The 26,570-nt window shown below is 34.0% G+C and overlaps 1 long non-coding RNA gene across 3 annotated transcripts in view; it reads left to right on the plus strand.

The window, feature by feature from the left end:
* Window positions 1-26,472, plus strand: part of LOC137848656 (uncharacterized) — a 99,388-nt gene extending 72,916 nt beyond the window's left edge. For all 3 annotated transcript variants that reach the window (XR_011091465.1, XR_011091466.1, XR_011091468.1), the window contains exon 7: window positions 25,449-26,472. This is a non-coding gene — a long non-coding RNA (uncharacterized lncRNA). The remainder of the gene's footprint in view (window positions 1-25,448) is intronic.
* The last annotated feature ends 98 nt before the right edge of the window (window positions 26,473-26,570 follow it).

Genomic DNA, 26,570 nt, shown 5'->3' on the forward strand with positions numbered 1-26,570 from the left:
GGGAACATCTGCCAGAGATACTTTTTCAAAGCCCTAAATCAGTGCAGAATTTGATTGTTCATCTCCTCAAAAGTCTCTGACATTCCTTCACAAATGCTGTAGTCAGAAGTTGCTTATGGTAGGGGACACACTTCCTGCTAGAGCAAGTTGTTGAAGACAACAGATGTCCAGAGGCATTAACAGGGATTAAATGCCTGACTCTTACTGGCTTTCACTGTAATTTGACTGCCTGGTTTTCCTTTGCACCTTTCAGAAGTTTCCCTGTGGATCTTTATGCACTGTTTTCCAATACATTTCTGAGACATGTTTAGTTTTCTCCTAGAAATCGCTACGCTATTTTTGCATATTCAGATATCTGTATCTGTATCATTCCAGTTTGGAGAGGCCAACTGTTCCCTCTGTTTTCATATGAAGACAGAATGAATCAGAGTTACTTCCACCCATATCACTGTTCCCCCAAATGCTTTCACAGATGTACTAGGAACATGGAGTTCTGCAGTCTATAACAGTAATACCCCAGACTGGGCTGTTTTCAAAAACCGCCCTGTAGGAACTGTGCAATTATAAGTATCTCAAAGCTGGTAGGAGTTATCACATGTTGTATGAGGAAACATCCTAATGCTAAGGTACTAGGGTGACAGTGAATCTCTAACACGAAAAAAATAAAATAAAATCAGAAATGAATAGGCTTCCAGAGGTTGGCTTTGCTTCCTTAGGGGAAGAAAGTTACTGTCTATCCAAGGCTGGTCAGACCAGCATTTACTAGATGACAATAAGGAAACTCTACTGGGTGAAATATCATGTCTTTTCAGTTTGTTGTGTATAATTGAGCTTGCTGAGAGGAAGTATGATACCACTCCATATGTACTTTTATTTGCAGAAATATGTTAGAAATCTAACTTATACTCTTAAGTATAAGGAGTCTACTGGTTTTATACCCAGCCTGCTGTGAGAATGAGCTCACATCACAGCATCACTGTGCATCGCTTGCAGTAACTCAGTACAGGTATCAGTGTGAGCTCAGAATGGAACAACTGATTAAATCCACATTTCTGATGAGGGGAAAGAATGAGGAAAGTGCTGAAGGTAACAAAGTACAGTGGCCTATTGATGAAGACAGGAGGGAGAAAAAGGTCTTCATCTGGTAGGCCTTTAATATTTGAAAGCCTGGACTTTATTTTTTGACATCCAATAATAATAACATCAATAACAATAATAATAGGGATAAAGTGAAAGCCATGTAAACCTTCCGTATCTGTGAGACGCTCAAACTCTACCAGCTGTGCTGGCTTGCTTCCTACATCTGGGCTCCAAAATGGGTAACAAGAAAACTCTGAGGGAACTATTTTAAGAACTCTGGCACGAAATAGTGTGGGGAGAAAAAAAAAAAATATAAACCACCATCATCACCAACAAAAAAAACAAACAACACTCCATTTCTTTACTGAAATCAGTCTGTTGAAAGCATTTCTGTTTGGCTGCCACAGTTTGCCAAGCAGCCTAATGTGCCAGCTATTAGTACCCAGCGGAGTGCATATTTGCAGCTATTCAGCAAAACTATCACATGTCCTTAGCCAAGGCAAGAGGGATCAGCTGCTGAACACTGAAACTGATGAAGAGCAGAGCTATTAAAGCAAGTAATAAAAAATAAATAAATAAAATAAAAAACAAAACAGAATGGAGACTGATTTTTATTATTATTATTATTTTTTTAACCTAATGGATGACATTTATAACTGGAAAGTATGAGTCAGAGTATGCTGTGCCAGCATGGGGTCTTTATGACGTTTTCGTCTTGCTTATTCTTACTTGTCTGGGACCATTCTATCTGGTTGATTTGTAACTTTTAGTTAGTTTTCTTGCAGTGCATAGAAGATGGGCACATGTGTGTGCACATGTGAGAACTGACCATGGACCATTGCGCAGTGAACTGAAAGCAAAGAGATAAGCTACCAGACGACTTCTTCCTTAAAAAAAAAAAAAAAAAAAAAAAAGTGAGACTGCAGTGTTAGGACCTCTTAGATAAATTATTGCTGCCAAAGTGTTATTGCTGCCAAACGTGGCAGTGACGTGAGTGTGGGAGGCAACCACCCACTTGCTAGCGAGGACAAAATGGACACAGCTCAGTCTCCGCAACCACTTAATCTCATCCAAAAAGCTTTAAAAACACAGAACTGTTTGTCCTTTTGTAGCACATGAGCAAATAAAATCCATTTGCCACAGAGCTTCTCTGTAATAGCATATCTCTAGCATGTAACCAAGGAACAAAATTATAATACTTGTTGCAGTGACTTTAGAGACTGGTTACCTCAGAAACAACGTATCCAGCTCAAAATTCTGGTTCTAGAAAAGTCTGTAGGCTGCCAGAGCAGACCTGCAGCATTTCCCAGCAAGAATACATTAAGGTCTGGAAGAGTCATGCCCAGATGTAAAGCCAATGTCACTTTCAGGAAACTTCCACTGCGCAACAAACACTCCATCACAAGATTTGTGTTAGAGCACACAAACTTCCCACTAGCAGTGGGAAAAACCTATGCAAGGCTACGTAACACAGCCATGTCTGCCTCAGCTTGCACTGAAACTTGGTCCCCACAGTCTCCTGCAGATGCAGGGAGGTGTGAAGCCAGTGCAGAACCTTTGCCTTGTTTTTCCCACAGCTGATATAGGTCATGCTCAGCACAGCTGAAAATTGAGCCCTCAGGCAGGGAGCTATAATGAATTCAGTAGATTAGGCAATGAAAGCCAATGTGAACAAAACAACCAGCTGGCTCAAGAATATTTCACGCTAACGTAAAAATGCTATGGGGGTAGGGTAGGGGAATAAACTTCAAAACTATGTCCTTTGATTTCTCTGAAGATCATGCCTACCTTTTCTTTTATGCAGATTGTTATAGCCTGCATACAGCTGCAAAACTAAAAAGAAATAAAGGTCTTTTCATCACCTCTATTGTTATATATTATAGTCATTTATTATAGTTATTAAAGCTAGTAGACTGTATCTTCATGAAACAATTTGATGCACCATGATAGATTACTGATGTAAGAAATGTATCAGAAGCTTTGGGATGTCACTTTTTAATTTTATTTTATAATGAGTAAAGTAAGTTTTTTTTTAGCTCTTCATGGCTATTTTTTAATTCAGGACAATTAAAATCCATTACATGTATGTATTATTTATAAATTATTAGGAAAAAAAAATAAATAAAAATACATAGGGTACCAGAACTCCAGAATATGAAATTGAAAAAGTATTTATCTTGGTCACTGAGACTGGAGGAATAATTTCAACACAAACCAGTGTGAGAACAGACTCTGGTTTTGTCCTGTGTTTTATGGGTTGTTTCAAAACCCTATGCTTTAAAATGTTGTTGTTCTTCCTTTAGCTGAGAGATGCCTTTTTATATGTGAGCCAACCCACCCACGCTCTTTTCCTGTGATTATCCTCAAAAAATGGGAAGAAAATTCCATAGAACATGCATACCCGATAGTGTCAGATCTGCACTTCAAGACTAGTTTTACTTGATGAATAGTTTTCCTTCCTTTCCAGGTCCAGGAATGTGTATTCCTATGAGGATTTTTTTTTTTTTTTTTTCTTTTTCTGTAAAATGCATGGCAATTACTGCACTAGAGGAATCTCTCCTATGGATGCCACTCCTACCACAGAAAAGATGTAGGTAAAAACAACCTCACATTTGGCATTTGAAAAAGTGAAAAGTAACACTTAGGAATTCCAGTAGAGCATTGCTCTTACAATCTCCTAAGGAAATCCAACATAAATACAGTATATGCTGAGAACAGACCAGGCCACCTAAATATGGATTGCTTTTGGCTTCAGCTATTTAGATATCCCCAGAACAGGTGCCAAATTAAGTCACCCTACTTGTTGCTTTCTGCAGCTGAAGGTCAGTAACAGTTAACATGGAGAAGAATTTGGATAGCACATCTCACAATTCAAGGGCACTGTGACTGCGTTAAAAAACAAATGCATCTTTACGTCAGAGAACCTCAACTGTGGAGTAGCTTTGTTTCTCTTAGACATGGAAGCAATCTACAGCTTATAAGGAAAACATATCTGTCTTTCATATCAGTGTTAATTTATGTCACATTTCCCATCTATTTATAACTCAAGCATTCTAAATTAGAACTATTATATGCAAATATATTATAATCTTACAGAATGAAAAATATGCCATAAATCTGATTTGATAAAGAGAAATATTCATTCATGTATAGCTGGTGAATGGTTCTACAGTTGCAATTTCAGGAATGTGATTTTCTGAAAGAACTGCTGACAATCCATGTTAAACTTTGAAGATTTGTATGTTTAGACATAATTTTGCTCCCATCTGAATCTTATTTTGTTGTCTGCTTGTTTCTTATTGCCTTCTTTGTTTCTTAGAACACTTGCATAAATAGAGAATTTTGTTACTTGAAAGCTTTCTGATCTCCTTTACATTTCCCACCTGCAATTATAACTCTTTGTGACATCACCCATTGGATGCAGTGAAAATAATTATAATAAATGGCTGAATAAAGAATTATTGACATCAAGTGGAAAATAGCCAGCTGATGAACACTTAAAAAGCTGTTTGCATGCAAGAATCATGAATAAGAAAGAATATAGTCAGAGAAATATTGAAAATCTTCCATGTAAGATATGGAGTGCAAATTCAATGCAAAGAATTGAAAACCTCATGAAAGCTGTTGGTAATACAAAGTTAAATATCTAGCCTGATTGATTATAAAACACTTAAAAATATGAATGTAACAATAGTGATATGTTATTATAATAGTGATATATTATTTTATATATATATATATTTTTTTTTTTTTTTTTTTTCTTCAGTAAACAATAAATCAGTGTAACACCATTTCTGTTTCTTCCAGTCTTCCAATCTAAACTTAGGCTGGGTTTACTTTTAAAAATATGCATCTGTATAAATAATTTTCATTCTGGCAGTGAAATACTGAATAAGTGCATGGTAGGTCACAAACCTTTCCTGTTGGTTTACCATTTTGCCTTTTCCTTATTTCTCAGTCTATCAGTTGCAACTATCATGACTGCATCTCCATGCATGATATCTAAGTCCAGACTGTGAGAAGGTATAAATCGGTATAACCCTCTTAATGTGAGCGTAGCTACCTTTGAACTGTGTCAGGCAAGAATCTGGTATTTGACTGAAACAAATGCTGGTATGTACTACTCTTTTGTTTGGTTGGTTGGTTTGTTGATATTGTTGGTGGTGTAAACTGCATCCATATTGACTTTAAGCACAGACCTTAGCCATATTTACTAGCTGGACATAGAAGTATAGTTTGCAACCCCCTTCACCCACTATTAAATTTCCCTAATTATTCCTTAAATATTCCTTAATTATATTCCTTAAAGAGAATTACAAAGTCGTTGCTGTTCTGTCCATCTCATTGCAATGCTTCATAACATTCACCATGTAAACCCGAAGGCAGGGAATATAATATATCCCAGTAATCCTAGCTTTAGCCTCTTGTTTTCAAGAAACTGACATAGAAGAAATAGACAACAGTTCATGTCAGTTTACACTTCTGACAGTGTGGACAGTAGACTTACCTATCTTAGTTTTGTTACTCTTAGTTTTTTAGCTACAGAGAATGTGATAGCTAATTCATCTGCTGAAGAACCTTCAGGCTAACGTGGAATGTAGTTTAATTCCTAGTAATAGATGATTACCAATATAGTGATTTATTTATTTATTTATTTATTTTAAACTAACCTGCTATGTCTCTGTTCACTGAATAATAAAATATGAAAAGCTACTGGACTTCTTACCAGGCTGAGAGAATATGACACACAACAATTCAGTAAGCGTTCATGAAGAATAACAATAAGCCTATACAGTCCCAGAGTCAGAATTTTTCTCAAACTTCTTTTTTTTTTTTTTTTTATTCTGATTTTTTACAATGTCACCAGCATTTCCCAAAGCATTTATGCAAGAGCTGTGTACTATTAAGAATGGATAAAGTTAAGACTTTCCACTGTACTTTGAATTTACACAGCTTATTACTTTATAGTAGAAATGATATAAATGTATCCTCCGGTTAAAAAGCAGTTGCCCTCTGGAACAAATTAATAGGTGTTCTAACTTCAAACCTAGTTATTGAAGTCTAGAAATGTCTTTTATACACAGTTTATACCTATGTAAATTCATCAAAGCTACTATGTGCTTACACTACTTCAAAAGAGAAAGAAAAGTAGTCACTGAGTATCCTCTCATGCCCAAGACTCCCTGTCTTTGGAATGACACTCTTGGGAAACCCATGAGCTCTGCAGTATGAACCAAACAAAACAGGTTTGGTTTAAAGCAGACTTTTTGAGAGTTCAGGTATACAATAAATGAGGCAGTAGAAAATATATATACCACTGGAAGGGAAGATAGTAATCAGAAAACCAGTTTAGAAATTCTCTCTGATCCTCTCAGAGACACATTTTGCATATGACCCTTTAAAAAAAATGTCAGCAACACTGAATCTGCCTTTCTTGGTCTTTGAATCAGTATCTTTTGTCTGGGTAAGATAGTGGTAAATATATTTTACGTCCAAGCAGATTCTTTCAGAACTGTCACAAGTGACTTTTCACATGGCGCATCATTTATGTGACATTTATGGTTCCTGTCAAAAGCAGGCATAGACATGACCAAGAGTGCCATTCTTTGCCCTATGTGAAGATTAACCTCAGAATGATTCTTTTACCCAAGAAACCAAATACTTTGTCATGGCAGACTTTTATGTCATCCATCTTATTTAAAATCATGTATATAATCACTAAAGGGAACAGTATGACATCTTCAGCTGTGCAACCATAAATACAGTGATGTCATTCATCTCCAGACATCTTTGGCTTTGTATTGCCCAGATGATAGAGTTCCTCAGCTTTCTGCATACTATGCTGATATCATTGTTTGGGTGAGAGGTAATTACCTGAAGAACATCTGAGAAAAGATGACAGACTGTCTGAGGAAGATAGTTGCTGAGACTGAAGGAGCAATTTCTTTCCTTTCAGACAAGTTAGTGAACTGAAAGTATATTGTAGGAACTTTAACTGAACCTTGATACCCTGGCAGCAGTAGTAACCAGTTACAGTTATTGAGTGGAGGTTTTAAAGTCATTTGAAACTTGAGTAAGAATAGCATATGATTTATTTTCTACTCCATGTCTTTTTCTGCATTGATGCTTAATAGCTATACTGGCTTCAAATTCCATTTCCACATTAATTACTGGCTTTCTAATTCATTGCATCTGAAATAGACAGTCTCTTATAAGGCAACAGGTAAGAAGACCTAATTAGCATAGGCTTGTGGCCCCTACTTTGAAAGCTCTGAATGGATGAACTTCTGCCTTGCTATTTTCTTTAGTTCTTGGTCTAGTGTGCTGATTTTCTGATACAACCTGTGATAACTTAAGATTTTATTAAAAGGAAAAATGTCTAGTTGTAATCTTTATTTTTGTTGATGGAAGATATTTATTTAAAGTTGTATCAGTATAGTTCTATTTGTAGAGTGAATTTTTATATAAAGTACAAATTTGTGACAGGTGTGTTGTATCAACTGATCAAGTGATTGTAAAAATTTCATAACCTTAGTGGATATTAAAATCAAGAGTTTACGGGAAAATATCCATATAATGGCTGGTGCAGAAAGCATGACGTGATTGTGGATTATCAGGCATAGTCATATGAAGGTCTCATTTTAACCATTGGAGCCATTAGAGAAGAAAATAGTACTTTATTCCCCGGCACAGGGGAATTAAACTGTTTCACAAATTGATGCAAACACAAGCAGCTAGCAATATTAATTTAGTGAGTTCAGTCCTTCAATGATACACAGATATTTTACCAGGTCAGAGAGTGCTTTTCTTTTTAGTTTGCTATTAAGTGTACATTATTATTTGATTTTTTGGATGTTCTGTGTGGATTCAGGAATTGGACCTGATGAACCTTGTTGGTCCCTTCCAACTCAGGATATTTCTATAATATTTGTATTAGTTTGATGTTTCTATAATATTTGTATTAGTTTTATTGAACTGAACACATATTCATAATAAATGTTTTAGAAATGCATTCAGAGAATAGGCATCACAGTTTGTCAGTTTATACAGACTATAATTGTTTAGTGCTGCTAGGGCAGGATGAGGAATGGATGTGTTTTTCCATTAAGAAACTGGACAAGGTCTCGCTTCCTGTAACAATTTAAGTTAAAATACTTAAACTTAACGGAGTTAATGGCAATTTAAATGAAGTCAAACTTTATAAGACTGTTCCAAAGTCTACCAAATCTAACAGTAGATTCTTTAATGATTTCACTGGATTTTACACCAGGGCTTGAATGTAAAATTTTTTCTCACTTCAATTTAAGAACATTTCAAATGTATTTCTTTTGATTGAAAGGCCAATCAGTGACTATTTTGTAACACCATCCAATCAGGCACCTTTTTTCACCATTGTATTAACCTATACTAGTGATATTTCAGGTGCTTTGACTTCTGTGAAAAGACAGAAGTTTTCTATAAAAACAACAAATGTATGCTTGAATATAATTAATGAAGATTACTCTTCTAACTGACTTGAATGTCAGTTTACAGAGATAGCCAGATCTCTAAAATGTTACCGTTCAGGTCAAAATTGGATAAACATCTATGCAAGTAAGCTGTCTTATCCGATTCCAGCATTTCCACTTGGCATCTTGGCTGGAAATACCAGAAGAAAAGCCTTTCTGTTAGAGCACAGTAATTTCCAGCTCAAGTCCCTGGTGGAAATCAGAAGTGCCAAAGTACTTTTGCTCATGAAGGGTTCAGTGTAAGTTCAGTTCCAAATATGTGCTAAGGTTCCTTTTGTCTTTCTTCTCTGAAACCTATGTGGGAGCTTAATTTCTAAGTACTGTATACATGTATGTGCATACATATATAAATTCTAATTGCAAATGAGGAGGGGCTTCATTTCTAACTGCTATCTGAGGATGTGACTCAAGCCAATAATTTTGAAAAGGACCACTGATTTTGCATACATTAATTGTCATGTTTTCTATAAAAGAGAAATAAAGTAGTTAAGATATTTGATGGAACTTTCCTTGAGTTACGTAGTAAACACTTTTCCACAAAATGCAGAATAATCTTCTGCCTGAGGGGACTTAAGCAGAAACTGTTTATGTCCCTAAGGACTATCCTAATAGTCCTATTGCGCTTCAGCAGTCTGGGAGTAGGAGGGAGGAGAGTCCTGGTCACTTTTGATTAAGCAATTTCACTTTGAATAAAATAATATAAATTAGATGAAAATGTTAAGACACATCTTCTTATATTCAGGCAACTGATTATGCTAAAAGAGATGTATGCTCAGTGTTTACCTCAATATTTAAATGAGCACATACGAAGTATGTTAGTCTCAGACTCCAGTCTCAGACCTTGCTGTCCAAAACCTCATACTGTCTTAAAAACCTTTGATAAAATTCATAAACATATTTTTATGTCTTTTTTTTTTTTTTTTTTCTGGCCCAAATATCCAAAGCAGTTTTTATCCAAAAATTTTATCAAATTTATCCAATTTGATAAAAGTTGCAGATAAAGTGCCTGGGAAACATATCATGACTCTCCTAATAATATTGTCACTTTTGCTTTCAAACTAAAAATGTTAATTAGCTTTGAAAATACTGTGAAAGTTGAATCATCTGGAACTATTTTTATAAAGTTTGTTTGTTTGCTTGTTTGTTTTTCAATTTACAAAACCCATTCATTGTTTTAATTAATTCCCATTTATTCTTAGTTCAAGAATAAGGAATTTAAAAAAATGGAGCTCAGAAAAACACTGTGTTTTCATATATAGATGATAGACTATGGCTCTCCCTTACAGTTGATCTTACCACATTCCTAAAACTGTAAGTTGGGATTAATATTGTATTACATAAATATAGGCAGTCATATACAAGCACATTGCTGGGACAGAAATTTTGATAGGAAACGTGCTGCAAGCTGGATCTTATCTTAAATCCATTTTGGTTGTATTCCTAGTGTTTGTATCTGAAAGAAAGGGGTTATCTCATACTACAACCCTCGGTAAAGTAAACCAAGATTTTCCTGATGCTTGAAACGGGAGAGCTGACAATGAGCATTATCAGAAGGTCACGCAAGGTAACACAGCTGTTTTAGCTTGATGTAGCATCTTTGCCTAGAAAGCAAAAGGCCTGGCTTACCTTCTATCTTGAATTACTTTCTTGTTGTATGTTTTCTCTAATTCATTCAGGAAAATGCATGAAATGCATGGATTGTGCCTGTGAGTTGTCTGCACTACAGAACAGTGCAGAAGTAGGCAACTATCCAGTGTCTAATGTCAGTAACCCAGTTATCATGGCATTTCTCATTTGCTCCTGTGAATTTCAGATTTTATTTATTTATTTATTTATTTATTTATTGTGGGAAGATAACAGCCTTTGAATATCAACATCATCTGGAGATGTGTGCAGTAAGATGTGCTTATAATCCTTGACCTAAACTGTGAGCTGGGAATGGGATAGACTCTGCTATCCCTAAACATCCATCTGGCTCATTCAAGAGCAAAATTATTTTAACAGCAGTTGATTACCTGTCTGGAATAAATGAACTTCAGAGAAGGCCAAGGAAACAGAGCTGAAACGCACATCTGTTCAGATTACAGTGTCAAAGCAGTTTGTGAAATAATGCATTTTTTTTTCCCGTAGAAAATCCCAACAGCTCCCTTCCTTCTACTGAAAGTATAATTTTTCTCTAGAATTTAATTCATTGATACTTATGTTTCATAATATGTTCCGTCTATTATTAACATTATAGTCTACTGCACAACATGCATGTTAGGTATTTTTTCATTTTGTAGGGCTTTCAGAAAACTTTATTGTAGCACTTGCTGTTTAACAAGACAGAGCACATACTACCCATTGCTAATTCTTCGAAGCAGCAGTTGAGTTAACATAAGCTTTAAGTGGGCGTTACATATTCATTTGCACATTTTCTGCTGTTGTTTCTGAGTGGTTTAGTTGCAATCTGCTACACATAAAAGGACTGCTACACCTATACAGAAACTTGCAGAATTCACAGATGCTTCAGGTGTGTAAATACATAAAACCATAAAACTAACTATAGGTCATGAGTTTGAAATGTTTGGCAGCAGAGAGAAAGAAATCTCTTTCTCTCTTTGCCTCTGCCCACTATCTCACCCACCACCAGTTCTAGATGTATTAAATTGGCATTCTCTAAAACCTACTTCATCATCATGAGTCACGTTTCAACTTTTTTTTTTTTTCTCTTTTATTTTTTCCCCCATCTATTATTCAGGTGAAATATGTATTTAAAATACACCCAGAATACACTAACCATAAAAGAGATATATATTTTTTTATTTACATCAAAAGACTGAACCTGGTGAAATGTAGACAATTGCAGTGCATGCTTCTCTACACGCACCTTCTGTAATATCCCCTAAAGATACATATTGATATATATGAAGATACATACTGAAGGACTCTGTACTTAACCCCTCTGCTGAGCAGGCTGAAATAGCTTCTTAGAATCACTGAATCATCAAGGTTGGAAAAGATCTCCAAGATCATCTGGTCCAACCACCCCCCCCCCCCCCACCAATGTAAACCATGTTCCACCACTAAACCATGTTCCTAAGTACTACATCCAACCTTTCCTTGAACACCCCCAGGGATGGTGACTTCACCATCTCCCTGGGCAACCCATTCCGACTACTGACTACTCTTTCTGAGAGGAAATTTCTGAGAGGACATTTCTCCTAATTCCCAACCTAAACTGCTCCTGGTGCAACTTGAGCCCATTCCCTCTAGTCTTATCACTCGTTGTCTGCAAGAAGAGGCTGACCCCTAGCTTCCCACACCTTCCTTTCACATAGTTGTAGAGAGCAATAAGGTCTCCTCTGAGCCTCTTCTTCTCCAGACTAAACAACCCCAGTTCCCTTGGTTGCTCCTCACAGGACTTGTGTTTTAGACCTTTCACCAGTTTCGTAGTCCTTCTTTGGACATGCTCCAGGTCCTTGAACTGTTTCCTTGGAGAGAAAAATATGAAACAAACAAACAAAAATACCAACAATATAATTCTCAGCTGTTACCTGGACAAGATTTGATTTCAGATTTTTTTCCTTTGGAGACATTCCTGTGATATCTCACAGCTAGTAGTTGCTTCCTTTACTCTAAATAAGCACTATTTGTAGAAAAAAAAAAAATAAATCACTACCATGGCTCTCTGGATTCTGAATATATCAGGCAACAAATGATATTTCCATTTCTGGAAAACATGATCTTTGCTTGCTTCTGATTGGAAATTACTTTGCATGACTCTTCCCCCCCAGATCTTATTAGCACATTATATTTTGTTGTTCTTGTTGATGTATGCAGTGGTAATTTACCAATAAATGTGAAATGTTTGTATGTATGTATGCAGTGGTAAATGGTATGCGTGATGTGTGATGTATGCAGTGGTAAGTTCCCCTATGTTCCACATAGGAAAAAAAGCAAAGTGTGTGCTGTGTATTTTGATGGCTTATCTAGTCATTGCACAGGAAAGGTAAAATTTATTCATTTTGCTTCAGTTACTACCATGACCACTTTGTATAAACCACTTCACATGTAGAAGTGCAGAGTCATGTCTAATCTCTTACCTAATTGAAATCACTTCATAAAGAAATTCATTAAGTGGATTACTTATATATTTTTTTTTCTTCTTGCTACACTTTATATGTTGTATGACAGGACACTTTAGACATTTTGTCACACTTCTATATTTATTTTTGCATTCAAACATCCATTTCTAGAGTCTGTGTTTGGTATGTATTGAAACCTGTGGGCTGTATCTTTGGAGGTATGTCATAAATTTAATGTCAGGATGACAGGCAAGACAGCATTACTGTTACAAGGGCAGAGGGTAGAAGTTAGATTATGACCAACAAGTTAGATTATGACCAACAATGCATTAGGCTCTAGTGTGAGGTAAAAAATATGTTTTCATAAAATTACCCTACTTCCTTCACTCCTTTTTGTTGTACTGGTTTACTGAGTCAGGCTGTAGTGGCGAAATAAGATAGGAAGAATAGGTTGACAAACTGCAGAAACTACTATAAGAACTGAGACAAGAGGGCTGATGCCCACACTTTGAACACTGCCATTACCTGTATGAAATATAACTCTGGATATACTCACTTTTTTTTTATTTTTTATTTTTTTTTCCACATATAATGCCATAATGCCTTACAAATTGTTCCTTTTGCTTCTTGGCTAGTGTACCTTATAGTATACAATTTCCCACTGTTAACAGGCTTCTGTTTATGAACCCTACTTGGTAAAAAACTATTAACATTGAAGCCTCACTTAGAAATGTTAAACATGCATCCTTAAAACACAAGTAACTAGTATATATTCCCATGATTTTTTTTTTTCATGATATTAGTTACTTAATTTAATGGCATATTGGTTCCTGAAATTTATTTTAAATATCACCAGTGAAAATGGGTTTGATATTGTCACAGAACAATAAATTGAAAGGTAGCTTTTCAGCTAGACTAGGAGAAATGTCCCTGTTGTGGTATATGTTTGTCATTCTGAAAACTATTTATTGAAACAAATATTTTCCACAGGGAAGACCAAAAAAAAATCATATACTAAACTTTTATCTGAACCAGAACAAAGCAGTGAAAAATATTATTTTAAAAGATTTTTCTTTCTTGTTTTTATTTCTTGTTGCACATTAGATTGAACACTTTTAAAATTCTTAATGTGTGACACACTGCATCATTTCTTACATAGGAAAAACTCAAGACTTTGATATGGTGTGGGACTCATTTCACCAGATTTTACTTATAAAATATGCAAACATAATCTAAGCTAATCAAGCAGGAGCCTTTTGTAGCTGAAACATTCTGTATCATCTCAATATAATTGTTTTGAGCTGGTGGGATGAATAGTTCTCTGGAGATACCTACTACCCAATTAAATGCAGGTAGAACCTACAAGACCAACCTAGATTTGATGCTCTGTCTAACTTTTAGATGAATAAAATTTATTGAGATGAATTGCACATGAATTCACACAAACCTTATTTCAACACAATATAAACTCAGAATTTCTTAATCTGCAATGAACTCTGATATTAATTACAATGAAGAATAAAACAGAATAAATTAGATAACAGAATCTTCTGCCATTACATTTCACTAATATATAACATCATGTGAAATAAAGCAACAATGAGGGAAAGAGGTCTGAATAACCAGGTAAACTATTAATCTCCTGAAGAGAGCAAAATAGTTCTAATTTTTTACACTGTTTTCTAAGTAGAAAAAATATCTACATTTCACTCCCACCCTCCCCTCTGAGGATTTGGACAATAGAAACAGTAAAGGAGGGAAGTTGTCTTTTTGGAAAATGGGCAGGACAACAGAGCAAACTGGGGGGAAAGAGAAGGATAAAAGTGAGGAATTATGGGAAATCAGTCCTTGTTTGACTTGAATTAAGGAAAAGAATAAGCCCACCCTTGTACTGTTTTCTTTTCTGAATATATCTGAACTGACTCATCCTTATGCACCTAATTTTATCAAAATAGTACCTTATGATGAAAATGATTTTAACTTTAATTATTTGTGTGTTTATTTCATAGTGTGTTTGATAAACACTTCTACAAAGTTGTTCTTATTTGAGAACATCACTGCATATAAAATTCAGTCACATTATGAAGAGGAAAATATTAAAATAAAAACTTTAAGGATTCTTTCTACCGTTTTTAACAAATCCACATTTGAATAATTACTTCCCATCTGCTTACTTTCACAGCAATTTTGACCATATGAATCTTCTGTTTAGTATTTATTTCTATAGAAATGCTATGTATCATTAAGCAGTTGTAATGACTTGAAAGAGTGACATTTCAATGATGGACCATGATCTTTTATTTGTATATATGACAGGTGTTTTGGTTTGTATCAGATGCAAATATAAGAGAAAATTATTGCACTTTGGGGACTCTGCTGTTTTTTTGCTTGTTTGTTTGTTTGTTTGTTTTTCCCTCCAAAAAAATTTAAAAAAAAGTCGTTTAAAAACCCATCAGTTGTGGGGTGCACATCTGTGTGTATTACATTCTGTAGATGCCAGGTACAAAGCAAAACAAACTCTCAATTATTATTGTAATGAGTTATCTGTATTCACTAATGACTGAAAGAATCTTTTATTAGAAATCCCATACTGATGTGGGAACATTAGGTCATGATTTGCAGATATGGACAACAGAACTTAAATGTATAAAAACATATTTAGTTACTCATACAATCTAATCTTTAATAGTGCCAAGTACTCAGAGCTGCCACTCAGAAGGAACCATTTAATGGCTCGGCACCTTTAAAAATGAGACCATAAAAAAACTGTATTAAAAAAAAAAAAATATAAGCACTACTGACTTAAAAGCAAAGACATTTCAAAATCCTGTAAATATGTAGAGCAATAGTAACACTCACTAAAATTAAAAACAATGTAAACAGAAGCAATTCTATCAAATTCAGCAGAAATTCTGATCTTCAATGCCACATCGGTATTTTGTCTGTACACTTCACAATAACTTTAATGTGAAAATATTTGATGATGATTACTGTTGTTTTCCTTTTGTTCACATGATTCACCTTTTTTCTTTAAATGGAAGAGTTACTCTCCCTTAACAATGCTTCTCTGGCAAACTCATAATATCAACCGTCCTTCAGCAACTGTTTAAGATACTTATAGACAAGCTAGAGCATTACATGCAATGATAGACAGAGAGTTACAACATCTTGGCTCTAGCTGGTTTGACCTTAAACAAATCTTACACATTGAGGGTGTGTTTGGAAGGAAAAGGTAGATAGATCCAAGTGAACAGGATCTTTACTAAGAGTATAGTTCAGATTAAGGCATAAGGAAGAACTAAGTTATACCAACTTGCTTGAAGTCTCATCTTGTCATTTTTATATGTTACACTGAAGAGATCCTTCAGTTATAGCTCCTTTATGCTAGCAAAGTCCCAAAGTAAGTAATTATCAAAGCAATTGAGTAGAAAATGGGGAAATTACAGACCATTTTTGAAATCCAATCAAAATTCATTTTATTTTACTTATAACAAAAAAAAAAAAAAAGGGTGGTTAAATAGGTTAAATATTACTTTAAAATGTTACTCTGGATATTTAGATGCAGATTTGCACCCTCACACATTTATTTGCATGTGTATGAAATATACAATTTTAAAAGGAAATAAATCCAGTCATATATCTGTGCAGCTCCCATAGTATGAAATTAGCTGCAGGCTGTGAAGACGAAAGTAGTATTGCTTTAAGAATGATATTGCATTTTATTAATATCTGAACAAATATATATATAATTTATATATTAGTAATAATATATATATATAATTTATATATTAGTAATAAGATATATATATATATATATATATATATATATATTTGTTGTTGTTGTTGTTGTTGTTTTTTTGTTTTTTTTCCTAGATTGAGAATCATAATTTCCCTCCATGGTCATTGATCTTTTCTGGACAGCCATTGCCTCCTATCTTACACATCTCTCTAGGACCAGAGCAGTCTCTCTCTGCAAGTGCCCCAAATTCTGTATATAATACAGAGGGCAGTACCCAAAAAATGATAATTAGACACTAGGTCTTCAATATCTCGTGAAGCAAAAAAGATTATTGTAAAGAATGTATACAACTGAGAGCAAAAAAGTGGGACTAGATATAATTATCTTGGCTCAGAGTCAAAACTGATTCTAAATTGGTAATTAGCATTTTTTTTTCCTCAGGAGTATTATATTTCTGAAAAAGAAAACAACAGCATGATTTTATTTATTTAAAATATCAGTCTTTTTTGATGTGACTGAATTTTTGCACATGACTAAAAAAGTCTTTGTCTTGGAAACTTGGGGAAATAATACATGACATTTACAAAAAGTCTGCTTCTATCAGAAAACAGTAAAAGCTTTCCTGGCTTTTCACTTCCTGTGTGCATTAAATCCAGAGGAGAAACAAGTTGGGGTGGATAGCATCCTTCATATTTCTTCTTCCCTAGAAAAGGCTAAGTCCACCTGAATTCTTTGGTAATCTTTAGTAACAGTCTTGCTGGAGAGAACATATAGGAGATGATCATGCAATAAGGCATTTGAACTTGACAGATTGGAGTTAGACTTTAGAAAGACAGAGATAAAGAAGATCTTTGTAACAAAGGGACTGATCATACAATGATGTTTTAGAAATGTTATTCAGTCTTAGATATATTCAAGTCAAAGGTAGAAGACCAAGGAGAATGAACAGCAAATGATGGGAGAAAGATTGCAAATTGCTCATAGGAAGTACTCCAAAAACAAAATGAGAAAGGAAAATGTATGTGAGAATATCTGCTTCCATTCACTTAAACTTTCCTCTTTGCCTAATAGTATATGGCTCATATGACTAAGTAGCCAAAAGAGCAGCATAGCAGAGTGCCCTGTTGCAAAGAGGTAAAACAATGCTCATTGGTGGACAGAAATGGTGTAATGAGGCATAACGGTGTACATAAGTGGTCTGGTGGGGTATAACAGCGACTCATGTAGAGGTAGCCATGAAGTGCTAAATCTCACCACAGAAAATCACCAGCTGGTTCAATGACCTGAAGACAGCTGTTCTCACTTCCCACAGGTTTAAACCAGTTACTGGCTTTTAAATTAAAAGTTATTGTTACTAAGGATGAAAACAGCACAGATGAAAAATATTTTTTTTCTTGTGGTCTCAAAGGCCTTTTCTTCTGCTCTTCTATACCTATCTACAAGCAACTCCTCTCTAGTTTCTAATTTTGCATATTAGTAATGCTTTTACATCAGCTGGCAAGGTGACAATAGAGCAATCCTATCTACTGTAGAAGGGATCATTATTTTCAAAAACACTATTAAAAAAAAAAAAAGAGAGAGAAAGAAAAGAAATAAGCTCTTAAAAATATGCTACAATGTCCTTGATGTGTCTTTCATCATCTGAAGATGATGTGAGATAATTATTAAAATAAACCAAAAAGCATATTCCAAGTCAGGTCACTAAAATGTTGTGACTTTTCTGATATATTTACTTATATTTGAGAGTAGTAATCTTACCTTTTCCTGTCTATTATTGTATAAGTTATTCTATGTTCGCTTTAATACCGATACTCAAAATAGCTGCCTTGGTTATTCTCATTGTTCTTCCCTGCATAAACTGGTGGGCACTGATACATGACATACAAATAACAACTTTACATTCAAGGACATATTAATTCTCTCTTTTGTATCTTACATTGGTTTTTAAAAACTATAGAAATTGAATGATAGAGACAATATACTGTAAAGATTCATCTCAAAGAGTGGCAGTATAGTTGAATGGATCAACCATAGTTGTTGGGACCTCTTCTCTGTCTCATAATGCCAGTCTCTTTCACAATCAGAGACACACAGAAATCATATGCAGATGTATCTATAACCCCTCCTCCAACAAAAATTAAAAAAATATCAACATAATTATTTTTACTTTCCTCTTGGTATTTTAAGCTCTGTGTAGGCTCATATAACACTTTCAAATTATTCTTTTCAGCCAAGAGTATTTTTGAAAAAAATTAAACTATAAACTGGAATTATGTTTTATTTCCAAGAATTGAGGTTTAAGAAAAAGCATTAAAGAAAGAAAGGTTCCAAATAAATTACAGGAGCTGGGAACACACATATAAGAAAACCATGGACTTTGTAACATATTTTTATACCACAAAATAAAACTGTGGCACTAGGAAAACTATGCATATTTAAAGAATGAATATCAAATATCACTAGCTCATCTTTAAAAAGAATTATACAAGAATTCAAAATTCCAAGGTTTGACTATTCTATTTAATAATAATAATAATAATAATAGAAACAATAAGAACCATTCCTCATTTCATTGCCTCTTGATATTCACACAGCCTAATTCTCACTATGCCAATGGCTCATTTCTTCTATTATAGTATGTACCTTATTATTGTTGAGGTACTGTATTAAACACTAAGTGTCTTATGTTATAATATTCAGGAACTTGTGGTTGCCAAGCATCTTCCTTAAAGGAAAACCAAACCAAACCAATCAACCAGCCAACCAACTAAAACCCACAAAAATAAACAAATGAAACAAAACAACAACAATGCACAAACAAACAAACAAAATCAAATGAGCCAAACAAAAACACTATATGAGTAGTTTTCCTAAGCTAGTCACCATTAACTAAGAAGTAATGTTTTTAAAGATCATTATGGAATTCAGTAGGAATCCCTATACATGTATTTATCAAATAGTATATGGAAAATATAGTCAAATTACCAGGTAGACGTTTCTCTAATGTGGTCTCCAAAGAGATAAATTGTCTCACTATATTGAGGAAACTTTGGTGAGTTTCTGCAATTTGCCATTGTATTCTGTGAAGAAATGAGACAACCAACTTTAACGTCCTCATCATCTATTCTAATTACTGTAATATTCATCTTTTGCCCTCAGTTTTTCCATGGTGTTTGTTGCAGACATTTAAATCATCTTCTCATTAACTGGGCTCTGATAGTTTGATGAGGAAATGATGAAGAAGAAATCTAGGCAGCTCTCAATGGAAAGCTGGTGGCAAAGGCAAAGTGCATATATGTTCTTGCTGTGAATCCAAAAGCTCAGGTCTGACCCACTTGTCCTGTAGTGAGGGCAGTAACGAGGGCTGTCCTCAATTGATCCAATGTGGAAATGGGATAATCTGGATTAGGTAACTCAGGGCTGCTGGAAAGGTGACTGCCTTGTCACCCTGTTGTGCATCACTGACTACTTGGCAGATACTGGTTCACCTTAAGCATACCAGATTGTTTGCAAAGGTTTGAGTGAGCTGCATAGATCTCAGAGTAATTAATCTGGCCTTGATCTGTTTGAGCTGTTTCTTAAAACTTGAAATATGAAACTTACCTGTGTCTCCAAAGGCTATTCAGTTCATCCTAAAATAAGTATCTAAAATGAGTGGGATAAATTGCCTTCTGCAAATGATATTTTCTTTCTACTGCCTTTTGATGGAGCCCAGATCATTAGGTTTAATTATGTGTCTAATTTTTAGCAGGCTAAAATTAAGTTAATAGAATAATATGGTTGTGTTATAAAGATCTTCTCTTTGACATCTTACTGCATTTAGTACAACATTGGCATCTTTAAAAGAAGTCTAAATTCAGTTAGATGATGGAAAAACAATAATCTCTCTTCCCCCCTTCCCCCTCCCATTTATTTTGCCTTTAGAAGAATAAAATTTTTAGAAGAATAAAAAAGATTCAGATCATCTGTTTTATAGGGCTTTAATAATTGATGTTGATGCAAGTACATTTAGTTTTCCTAGTGCTTCTGTTTTATCTGTTTTTCTTGGCATTTTACCTGAAAATCACCCTAATGGGGGACTGGGCAGAAAAATATATTTGGCAGGGAAGTATGGATTGGCAGAAAGCTGTTATCTGGACAAACAAAACCCCCCAAAAATGGAGGGAAATATAAAACAGATGAGAATGTCAGCTCATTCTTCTACTTCATCAAGGTTATTACCATTAGAAAGACCACTTTCCAACACAGCAGTGAGGGAAATAGAATTGAAATTTATATTGCTTCATCTGAAAGGAACAAGAGCCTTCAGATGTTGAGAAACCTATGTGATGATTTATATGAAAGATAAAAAAAACAAACAAACAAAAAAAAACCTTTCATTATATGAAAAGTTTTCATTAAAGAAATAAAGATATAAAGCCATCACGAGAAAGATCTTACATTAACTCTAAGTGAATGGGAATCAAGAGACTATAAACATAGGTTTAAGATTTGGTCTGCCTGAAAAAATATCATGGATTAAATTATTAAATTTCTATTGAATTTATTACCCTTTCAAATGCCTGTTTAGACCCTGAAGAAATCTGTAATGTAGGAAAGTACTTCTGCAAGACAGATGAGCATATCCACTACCTTTAAAATTTTCTGTTTTCCCAGAAAAGTTTCCTCTTTTAGTCAAACTTCCATTAGTTAGGCACAATACTGATGAGCATCTGAGTAGATATGAGCCATGTAGGAGAGCAAAAGTAGTTCTCTGCAAACTCCATTTCCTATCTTAGATTCTCTATTTTGTTTCTTGGTGCCTATTCCTTTTTGTCTGCCATGGGAGCATTAGAGTGGTTGACAGTATATATTTACACATACATGTAGAAAATATGAGTTTACTTCCCAAATTTGACGGTATGAACATAAGCAAACTACCTAAGATCTGAGGATTAGATATATTAAAATTGTATAGATCTTTGGAGTTCAGTTCTTAAGAGACCTGTGGTCATTTTGTATAGGACATGCTGATTGTTCTTCTTCCCTCGTTGATAGATAAATATGTATATTGTTCCCGAATGCTGTAGTCTTTAGGAAATATTAGTAAATTAAAAAATAGAAATATTAGTAGAATAGAAATATAGAAATATATATATATAGAATATATAGAAATATTAGTAAATGAAAGCTATACATTTACCTGGTGATAATGTGGTTCATGCAGTTTGGCTCTTTTTCAAGGCAAATAAAACTTAATTTATTAACAGAGATGTCTTACTTCAACTGTACTGTATTTTCTTATCCTTCTATGATTGATTCAGAATTAATATTTTTCGCACGTTGTCCTAGGAATCAGTTGTAACATTACACAAGAACAGTAAAAAATAAAGTCCAGAAGTATTAGTTATTGGCATTAAATTTCATTAAGATTTTAGGTCACATTAGAGAATGAATCAAATCTAACCACATGCTTCAAAATGTACTCTAATTAATTATTTTTTTCAGTACAGAATGTGACATAGGACCAAGCACTTACCCTAGTAATAAGTGCTCAGAATCTTAAGTACTTTGGTCAGTAGTGTTATTAGGTTAGTTTTGGATTACAGTAATAAGAAGAATAATCATTCAGTATATGTAAGCCAACATTATTGATTTATTAATCAAAATAGAGCTTTATTCAATAATTTAATAAGATGATTAAATGTTCTGTGTTATCTTTTAAATGTGTGTCCCTTTAAGTTTGTTCTGTCTCATAATAGGATGTCTACCACACCTGTCCTTGAAATTCTAATAACTTTTGGACCTGTTAACTGATTTCAGGCTAATTTGTCAGAGGTAAACTTTTCAGAAATCTTTCTTAGGTGCATCTCTAAAATCTATCTGAGCAGAAGAATATGTGTCCTAATGAGGCAAAATTGAACTTAGATCTGATTAGGTGCCATAGAATTAAACAGGAAAAGAACCACTAAAAGTCCCTTGATACATGGAAATATTCAGTCAAATTTTGCCCCTTTTTGATATCAGATTCAATTCATGATGATAACGGTGAGATCTGAGAAGACAAACATTTGATTAGACCCAGTGCATATGGAACCATTTCTTTGTATACACAAGTCTGTATGTGCTTACACTTCAATATAAAAGCAGTAAAGTCAGGGTAAACATTCAACTACTCTAGCTGAAGACCCTCTATGGTTTCTGCCTTTGAACTGTCATTGACTTCACACAGTTTCAGACTCAAACACCTCTTTTGATCAAAGTCAGTGATTTTTATGTATTCTTGATTGAAAACAGCAACAACAAACAAACAAAAAACAGCAAAATTCTTTTTTCTTAACTAAAGATGTGTTAGAAATGCTGAAATTGAATGTGATGAGCTTTAAAGTCTCTTTAACCTTCACAAGGTTCCAATGGATTCCACAAATGGTCAAATGTAAAGACTTGAGATATGATACCAGCCCATCTCAGCTTTTTAACAGTCTTTTCTGGCTTTCAGCTTTATGAATGTCGAAGTTAAAAGTGGTCTTAGATGTGTCATGAAAATCATTAGTATAGAATATGGAAAAGAACTCAATTCTTTTCTGCTTGCAGAAGACTACAGATGGCAACTAATCCTAGATCTTTAACTTTTTATCTACTAAGCAAAGACCAGCTACCCACCTCGTTATGTGAAAATACAGGAAGATAATTTAAATGACCTTGTGAGCCAGCTAGCACTTGTGTGCATTGGCAGTGAAGATTAATGCTTCTTTAATGTACACAGAAGAAAAGGAGGAAAGAAAAGAAAAACTGTGGTAGAATTGCCAGGGGGTAAAATGTCCAAAACTGGAGCTGAGGAGTATTGTCCTCTAAAAGTTCAACAGGTAAAATCATAGTTTAATTCAAACTGAATGAATACAGACTTTTGTAGATACTGTATGACAATCCCAACATTAGAATTCATTTCCACATCTTAATTCACCCCTAGCTCAACAAATAAGTAAAATGATTTTTTTTTTTAAATATATTTAGCCTAAGTTTATTTGCTGTAATAAAAAAAATAGTAAGTTATACTAGAAACCTAAAACCAAAATTCTGTAAGAACGATGTTTCCTGTGAATTAGGGTAAAAATGAGACAGGAGTTTACAAATGAGTTGAGAAGAACATGAAGCAAATTGATAAAAGTGAGTTTTACCTTTTTTAATTAGATGGCCATGCAACATTTAGAAAAAATATCAGATTTTGGTTATATATATATATTTAAATATGGTAAGTTCTTAAAAATATTCATACATGTTTTATTTTATATATATTAAATGTTTTATATATACTTAAATATGATCATAATGTTATTTAATATGTGATATTTAATATCATATTTTTTAATTTAGAACTGTATATAATTTAGAACTGTTCAATCATTTTTGGCAGTCCTTAACTGGAGTGCAGATGGTGAAATTTACCATGTATTCCTTGATTTATGATAGCAAGTGTTGTCTCTTTTCTTCTCTGACTATACCATCTCTGCAGAAAAAAATAAAAAACAACAAGCAATTGCTTATCTCATAATAACTTTTGGTGTAGCCGTGTATGTATAGGAAACTCCAAAGCACCATTTTAGGTTAGTGAAGACAGTTTGTAACACTTTGGAAGGAACTTGTAGAAAAATGTTTAGATGAAACACCTGGAGGGAGCCTCAGTGATATTTTTTTTCAAAGCTCTTGTAGTTAGAATATCCTTGTAAATAAGTAATAAAGAGATTTTTTTTTTTTTTTGAGAAGTATGAATATCTTTCCTTTCCTTTCTTTTCCTTTCCCAGCATCTATGAAATATGGTGGCAAGAAAGAGGTGTAACAACAATCACAACAAAACAAGTGGATGTGGTTAACAGGAAAACAAAGAAGTACTAAGAGGCTAAGTAGGTGACTCATATGATAGGAAATGAGATAATGAGCAGAAATAGAGCCCGAGCTGAGGAAAGTGGAGAAATTCTTTGAATTCTGTAACCTCAAAATGTAAGAGTATACATGGTGATAGTTTGTTTATCAGAAAGCAAGGAGCAGTACAAGCAATAGTGCTGAGAAACTTGTTTTCATATAGACTTTTGCAAACAATAAAGATTTCCTAATTGTTGGCAGGGTTATCTCATGGAAATTGTTCCTCTAGGCATTGGGGGAGATTGGTCAGAGAAGAAGATTTAACCCTCAAGGGTAATTTACAAGTAAGTGTAAGTGAAACATTCAGAGAAGAGCAGAATAAATGTGCATTCAAGATGAAGGAATTGACAAAGCCAGACAGAGGCTGAAAGCTGACGAAAGTGGGCATGAAAGTAAAAGCAACATGACAAAAATAAAGCAACGTACATTCTGCAGAAAGTAATATGGAAGTGTGAAGGAAATAAACTCAACTTCTAGGCAAAAATGCAAGAGACACCCAAGCATTCCTCCCCACACTTCCAATCCTCCTTATTCTAACCAAGTAATTGCACAGCTTCTACAGGGGAAAGAAAGTAATCAGGAAGGTCAAAACTGCAGCTGGAGAGAAGGCTACTTGAAATTTGGTTTTCACACCCCTTTCTAGCCAGCTGCTGTGCTTGAAGAGATACAACATTGACTTTGTGTTATTATTATTTGTTTTTCCTATTGAGTAAAAAGATGAAAAGAGTGAAAAAAAAAATAATCAAATAGTTCTTGTTCTGATTAATTCAATGAATGAGCAAGGCAAATATTGAAATATCCATAAGCACAGATATAGGTGAAGTTTTAGAAGAGAAGTTCAAGAACTACTGACCTGAAAAATAATTACTTAAGCTAACTGTTACAGTCATGATGAAATTTGAGTAAGCACAAATGGAATTATAAGGAGAATAGAAACTGGTTAAGAGTCAGAAAAAGTTTTTAGTCTATATATTCCTTATCTTTAGTGTATATGTCTGCTTATTCTGTACAGAAACAAGCATGGTCTTCCATGCTTAACAAATACTTTGCAACGAAAGTAATACGGTAGGTTCAAAAGGAATTTGCCACTCAATGTTGTTTTAAAAAACAAAGTAAGAGTTCCATACCTGATAGAGTTTACTTTTGTTTCTGTAGATAAAGAGAAATAGCAGAACTGAACCTTCACCTGGAAGTGATAAAGGAGTGTCAGCAGGAGGGATGAAAACAAGTTCCTGTCTTGGAATTGCATCTGTAGATAAGCATTTTATAAATATCACACACACATAGAGACACATTTTAAGTGTTTGACTAGCCTTTTGTTCCAAACACCAACTGAAAAAGTTACTTAATGTTCGTACTTCTGGAACATGAGGTTCTAAAGAAGCCATTGAGTTTCGTTTTTTGTAAAGTAGAAAGGTCCTCTAGCAAATTCCACTACTCTGCTGTTTATGGATTTGGATTAAAATGGCAATTGTGAGCAGCCTTGTTCATCCTACTTTTTCATCTCGTAATATATCTTTTTGTTTCTCCATGAATTAAATTATAATTCATAATTCTCTCTCTGAATTAGCTTCCCACAGAGATCCTTATTATAACAAATGTAGTTGTTATAACTCGTTTTTATCAATTTAGTCTACAAATTGGTAGAGAGCACTTTATGTTTTTCTCTTAGTGAACGGAGCTTATTTTTAAAAGGAATTTAAATGTATTTAATGTGTTGCATGCTGACCGGCTGATTAATTTTTGCATATCCATCATTACAGTACATTAAGCATGTAATAACACAACAAAGAGGAATACTATCAGCAGACATGAACATGAATTTGAAAACTAACATTGAAGAGAAAAAAATAATACAAGACCAACCAACCAACTGAACAAACAAATAAAAACTAGGACAGATTTATGCTTATATGTTAGTGTATGTGGAAATGTATTTTAATAAATACACAGATTTCAAAGAGAAACTATGCCAGAAGTATTGAAAAACTGTCTTATTATACAGTGCTTATCCTGCAGGCAGTTCTGAGTGTCTGAGTGGTAAGGCTTTATTTATAGATATATAGATAGTCAGACTGATATATTTGTATGCTAAGTGCCTCTTGAATACTGGGATTTATTTTTTATTTTATTTTATTTTATTTTATTTTATTTTATTTTATTTTATTTTATTTTATTTTATTTTATTTTATTTTATTTTATTTTATTTTATTTTATTTTATTTTATTTTATTTTATTTTAAAGCTATCCCTAAGCTGCCAGAAGCAGCTGGGCAAG

This window comes from Anas acuta, chromosome 1 (genome assembly GCF_963932015.1).
Source record: "Anas acuta chromosome 1, bAnaAcu1.1, whole genome shotgun sequence".
NCBI classification, from domain to species: domain Eukaryota; kingdom Metazoa; phylum Chordata; class Aves; order Anseriformes; family Anatidae; genus Anas; species Anas acuta.